This window comes from Parasteatoda tepidariorum, chromosome 4, assembly GCF_043381705.1.
Source record: "Parasteatoda tepidariorum isolate YZ-2023 chromosome 4, CAS_Ptep_4.0, whole genome shotgun sequence".
NCBI lineage: Eukaryota > Metazoa > Arthropoda > Arachnida > Araneae > Theridiidae > Parasteatoda > Parasteatoda tepidariorum.
This window is the reverse complement of record NC_092207.1, coordinates 75,088,889-75,095,761: the sequence shown is the minus strand read 5'-3', so window position 1 is coordinate 75,095,761 and position 6,873 is coordinate 75,088,889. Positions and strand designations below refer to the sequence as shown.

Here is a 6,873-nt window from a genome sequence, read left to right as displayed (position 1 = left end):
TGGGCACTAAATTTTACATTTTTGTTTGATCTGGGCTTTTCCAATTTCCTTTCAGATTTTTTTAACAAAATTAAAATAGGAAAAAACATATTTTGACCTAAAATATTTTTAAGTTTGTTTTTATAATCAAAATAATTAAATTTATAATGCAATATTCTAAATATAAATGTCTACAATCATGAGAAGTAATAAATTTTGTTTCAAAATCAGGAATTAATTTGAAATAAATTTTTTCAATTGAGACATTGAATTTTCTTTAAAACATAAAAGGACCAGATGAATTAAGATTTTTGCCATTATTATTATATAAATAGAATTAATAGAATAAATAGAAACTAGAGTTTTATGGGGAGGGAAAGAAACGACGCATGATAAATTTTTAAATAATTTATTTAAATCAATATTTTATTACAAATCACATTTTCATAATATTTATTTTAGATAAGAAATACATAAATAAGGTATACAATTTTTAAAAAATGAATCTATATATTATTCATTACTGGATAGAAATAGTTTTTACACATTTTTGGTTCTTTAATAATAAAAAAATAATGAAAATTAAGCAAATGGAGAGGAATTAATAAATTTATACTTGTATTAGATTTAAGCTAATCTAAAATTGCTCTTGGTTTTGGACAGCCTATTCCTTTCAGTCTGCTTTGAGGAATTTTAAAGGAATTTGGAACACTGAAAATTCATGGAATAGCATCAGGTCTCAATTTATTGTTACCATATTTTCTATCAATTTCGAGTTGAGATTCGTCAAAATGAACCTACAAAAATAGTCAGAATACTATTTTTTATTTTCATTCTTAAATTAATTCACATTAAAAAAATTTAGAGCTTGCAATTTTTAAACATACTCCCAAGAAAATTTCTAACACAGAAACCAATTATTTCAGCAATTTATCACACGAATTTCTAAAAAAAAACATAAAAAACAAAAAAACATTGATAGTACAAAAAATTACAAACTAAAAAAATATTGATTGAGCTTAAATGAGCCAGGATTAAGAAACTAACTACTTGATCTTAATGAAATAAAAAGGAATACAATAAAAAACAGACAAATATTTGTTTTTAACAAAAGAAATACTGAAAAATTAATGCTTGATTAATTTTGAAATAAGAATGAATTTTGAAATAAGTATGGCGAATACTTATACGGCTAATCTTGTTTGTTTACTTTATTTGTTGGCTTTATTTGTTGGTTTTATCGCACATAAAAATTTAAAATTGTTAAATAAATTAATAAACGCTGCTTAAAAGTCATATTTCAAATAAATATATACTTAATAAATGCAATTTTTTATAAATATTTCTATATTTTGTGCATAGTTAAAACTGTATAATTCAAATAACCCTGAAAGTTATTCGCTTATATTTTTTAAAAAAAATAGGCTAAAACAATCATTCAGAAACAAATTCTAACAACTTAATATCGTTTATACACTACATATACAAGAAAATAAATCTAATAAGTTCTAAATAAATGAGTATTACCTCAAATAAGCGAGCTCCACATACAGGCTGACATTTGTATCTTCTGCAATTTATTAACCATCTCTTCTTTCTTTTCAAATTTTAAAAATTCTAAGCATTCGAGGGCCTTTTATTGAACTGTTTGTACAATTTACAGCTGAACAACCTCCCATATCTCTAATTTTAGGTATCCAAATAGCCTTCAAACTCGTACGCTAAAACTAACATAACGTAGCTTGCGAACTTGTCTGCTCTATAATGGCTTTGACTATTGGGTTTATCTGACGCAACGAATAAAAAAATTAAATATTAGGGAATGTGCTATAGACTCCTATTTTTACTAATAAGATCTCTAAGTTATCAAACATCATTTATGTTAAAGCTTAAATATTTGAAAAATTGGAAACATCAATAAAGAGCTTTTGTAGATCAATAATTTGAAAATATCTATTATTGTTTTTTTTTCCTGAATAGTTAGAAGATTCAAAAATGCGTGATTAAAATTTCAAAATACCCAGAATATTATTGTAGAAACACAGCATACACAAAACGTTAATTACGTATGTTTTGGAATCAAATTTCTCAAACTGATTTAAGGAATAATATGTAACTAATTAATGCATAAAATTTCAAATTATAGAATTTTATTTACAACATAAATTTACTAATGAATAAATTTGCTTAAAATTTCAGGTTGCTGCAAAAAGTTATTTTCAACATGTTATTACCAAATGAATACATTTATGTGAAGTTTCAAACCCTAAAAAGTTATTTCCAGTATATAATTTTTTAATGGATAATTTAAAGCAAATTGAAATTTTAATAAATTATTTTCAACATGCCAAATTTACGTGAAAATAGTTAAAAAGTTATTTCCCCAACACGTTATACTTCATAATGGATTTATTTGCTTGAAATTTTATGCAGTAAAATATTATTTCCAATGCATAGCAAACTTATAAGTCTTTGTAAAATTTCATCAGGTTCTTCGAAAGTTTCCATTTTAATGTCGTAGTTTATAAAAAGGTATACAAATAACAGAAATTAAGACCGAGTTCCTTTTATAATTTAATTTATTCGAAAATGAAAGTAAAATATGATGTTCTTTTGTTGATTTTCTGTTAGTCACGCGTTCACGCTTCATAGAATCATTTTCGCACTTCAAAAGAGCGAAAAAAATTTATGAAATAATTTGCTCCATGTTTTTAAAAATTTTCACAGAAATCCTTCTGATAGATGAATGTTTATGTTCTATCGAAATATTTTGTTGTAAATAAACATTTAATTAAAACAATAAATGAGCAAATAAATAATTGAATAAAAAACAGTTTTGTGCTTGAAACAACTTTCACTAAAGTTATACTGATAACTGTGCTTTTGTATTTAATGGTAAGTTTTTCTGAGAATGTAATCTGAATAGAAAAAAATTAATGCTGAATTAATTTTCATGGGTCGACAAAAAAAGGAAAAAAAGAAAAATCCATGTTTGCCAAACGTTCATAAAGAAATCTACCCAAATAGAAGGGACATTTTTTTCTCTCTTTTACTTTGAGGTTTAATAAGAATTTTAAGTTATGACATCTGTTCTTTGACTGTTTTATAGTTAATATCATATACTTTATGTTATGTACTTAATATTATATATTTCTTATTATATATTTTATAAATTTTCCTCACAAACACTTTTTTTTTCCATTAATATAAAATGCCAGTTTAGGGATTATATTTTCCATTAAATTCGTTTTATCAAATGCCAAAGCCACTCAGAGAAAGTTTTATAATTTCCTCGAACTACCTATTTTAAACGTCCAAATTGCATATTCTCCGAAATTTCTAAAGCCGGATAACAGCATGGAAAACCGATATTAGGTATCAACTCAAGAACATCTGCTAAATGTAAATTCAAAACCATTTCTAAACCTAGCATTTTCTCTCTTTGGAGTTTCAATTCGGATTATTACAATTAAAGAAAACATGGAATGGAATATTTCACCTCGCACACATTATATTTATTCAGCCATCAAAATTCAGCACGAACAGCAAAAATGTCTTAGAAAAAAAAAGAAGAAAAAAGAACACACTGTCAAAAATATTAGTGTATGTCAACGCCACAAATGGTGGCAAATACTTTACAACAAAACGGTGTAGTGAAACAATTCTGCACGAACAGACAGAAATGTCTTAGAAAAGAAAAATAATAGCGCACTATCAAAATGTTTAGTGTAAGTCAACGCCACAAAAGGGGACAAATACTTTAGACCAAAATGGTTTAACGAAACAATACATATCTCTTAATACTAAGTGTTTGAAACAAAGTTCCGTTGCATTATTTTGTTTAAAGTAGTTGGCACCATTTTACCATTTCAGTAATAATAAAAATGACTAAATTAAGATATGAATCAGTAAAGTCATTTTTACGATATAATAAAAAGTAATTATCATTAATTTCGGATACATATTTATTTACACCAATACTTAAAATAAGATAAGTTAGTTATAATCAAACATACACACAGCACAGTGAAAATATCAGAGATGAATTCGAGCTAGGCTAAATAAAACAGAAGCAAATAGAAGTAAATATTACAAAGTTATTTAATACACTTGGCAAATTTATGTATATTTTCTAATGAGAACATAATTATCTTTAATATACAGCTGAAGCCATGCATGCTTTTTGTAACAGTTAACTTCTCTTCCTGTTGAATGTTCAGAAGCATACGAGACGAAAAGTATACTGTCAGAAATTTCTCCCTTAAAATGGTTTAATAGCAATTTATTTAACTGTTATTTTATCATTCTTAACCAATACAGTCCAATAACTATAAGAAAAATGATATTCAAGCTGTTAAGTGTTAGAAAAAAACATCTATTAATTGTTTTTACCTTACACAGTTTAACAAGAAGATTTATATCTACGCAAATTAGACCTACCAAATGAAACCATTCTGTTCCATGCAGATGGGTGCATACTGTGCGGTTTTTAGAACTCCCCAGACTAGGAATCTGGGACTCTGTCAGCTGCTATAATAACAAGCGAGGGCACATTTCTAATGAGGAGAAATGAAGAAATGAATGTGCCGATTGGTTTACTTACCCTGACCTATGCCAAGATTAAGACAAAACTATTCACCCCACACCCCTATTCGAAGTGACTTTTGCTCGTAACCATAGTACCCACCACGATGCGAGACTGATGTCTGGAGGAGTTCTCCTGAAAGCCGCACTATACTGTAGCTGAGATGGCTAATTGATGAATCTAATAATCGGCGGACCCAGCTTAGATACCATAATATTTCGTCCATTCTTCCAATACATGAAAAGTATCTAGTGTCTTGCACTCTTCAATCTGTGATCCAGGCCTAGACTATTAGAATACGAAACTATTAGAATACGAAACTATCATTCACATATAAATGGTGAAGCATTAAAGTTCCGATGTCATTTTAAATTTTATTGTGATGGTTTAGAAAATATGCCAGTTGTAAATGGTTCCAAATCGCATAGTTTTATATCCACGGTTTTTTGATTGTATAAGTTGTGAACGGTTTAGCAACCATAAGGGTAAAGAAATGTTGCTAACCATAAATTTCGTGGTTAATCGGATGGATAGACCGGTAATTTCAGCGTAATTTCAAAAAGAAAATTCGAACAGTGTGTATTTCACCTTCTCATCTGATAAGTCTAATGCAGTCATCAGACGATTACCAAACATACGGCAAAATTTACAAAATAGTTACTAAATGGAGTAAATGCATCTGATCATAGTGCACGATTTTTCAATTTATTGGTAATTTAAGTACACTCTTTAGAATGTGTAAAAATGCACGATTTAGTATTAACTTGAAATAAAGTATTCTTTCACAATTTTTTAGGAGTTTTGACACTAAATTTGACTCCACTAAATTCAGATAGGGTTTTTACAGAGCATTTATCTTGGATAATCATTTTGCTTGAATTGTAAAATGTAGTTTTCCTTTTTTAATTTGTCAACATGCAGCAGTTTCCGTACCGTGAACTATAAATGCTGTTATAAATCAAAAATTCAAAATTTACTGATTTTAAATTCACTAAATCCAAGTTCAATACAGTTCTAGCTCTTCTTAAACTTGAGTACACGATACTATAATTTAACATAAAGTGATACATGGTAAATTAAACGCCTAATATAAGATCTAGTTTAATTAATAATGTAACAAATTTGCTCAGTGTGATGGTTCAAGTTATCTAAATAATGATTAGTTGAAACTAATTTTTCTTTTAAAGTACTTTTTTTAAATTCCTTTTCTAATAGCACTGTTTTTAAAATATGCATAAAACCTTTAATGATTCAATTGCCACAGCTTACATAATCTTGGAATTAGGGAACATAAAGTGATATGAAGGCTTTAAGTAAAAACAAGTTTGCCAGCACAAACCACAATGTTGAGAAAACTTATATTCAGTGTTAGATAGATTCTATCACTGGTTTTTAGAGATTTTTGAGAGGTTTTTATGGGGGTTTTTTTTTGGTTCTATCCATGTAACTAACTAACATGCCTTCTTGATTCATTCAAAAGGATCTGATCGAAGAAAAATTTGTCACAAATAAACTTGTTTTCGGAAATTTATAAAATTCAAGAGCTGAACTTTGTTGCGTCATTCATAATAAAACAAGGTAAACTTGACTTGATATGGAAAGTTTCGTATCACACCGTGAAATGAAGATAATTAACAAGAAATCATGAGTTAAAGGAATGAAATTGACTGAGGGCAAAGCCCTTTACTTACCCTACACCCTTCATTAATTTTCAATGCATTTCAGAATTTTTTAAAAATAAACATATTTTTAGATTTTTTGAAACATCAACAACGTAAAACGCTTTCACGTAAATGCAATTTTTTAATCAGAACAAGAGGCACGTTTAGCAAAATTTCAAATAAATTCTACTCTTAATCAAAATAACCCCTTTAAAATAATCACCTTCCCTCATACTAGGGCACATTATTGACCAGTTTGGGCAAAATTTTGTATGCAATGTCACATTCTAATTGCACTGCAACCTTTTGCCATAGATGATGTAAGTTTGTAAAATTAAAATCGTTTATGTTGGAATTCGATTCGGATCGTGAGATGAATTTTACGGATTCGGGTTGTGAGATAATTTATACTGATTCGGTAACCATACTGAAATATTCCACAAATATTCGGTAAATATTCTGTAACCATTTGGTGATCCATAGTATAGGATGAACCATTTGGAGGCGTAAATCTCTGATTTTCTGTTAAAATTATAATGTTCATAAAAAACAACCTGGTTTTTTTTAAATAAAATTGTGGCTCCAAAATTATTTCAATTGTAACATCTTCCATCACAAATGATGTTGGCTTGTATAATTGAAATAAAT

At 27.8% G+C, this 6,873-nt stretch overlaps 1 long non-coding RNA gene across 1 annotated transcript; it reads right to left on the bottom strand.

Annotated features, from left to right (window-relative positions):
* Window positions 1–372: 372 nt before the first annotated feature.
* On the bottom strand, window positions 373–1,754 carry LOC139425390 (uncharacterized). The gene is made up of 2 exons (XR_011636632.1): window positions 1,507–1,754; window positions 373–776 (listed from the first exon to the last, which is right to left on the bottom strand). It is a non-coding gene; the product is annotated as an uncharacterized lncRNA (long non-coding RNA).
* Window positions 1,755–6,873: the final 5,119 nt, after the last annotated feature.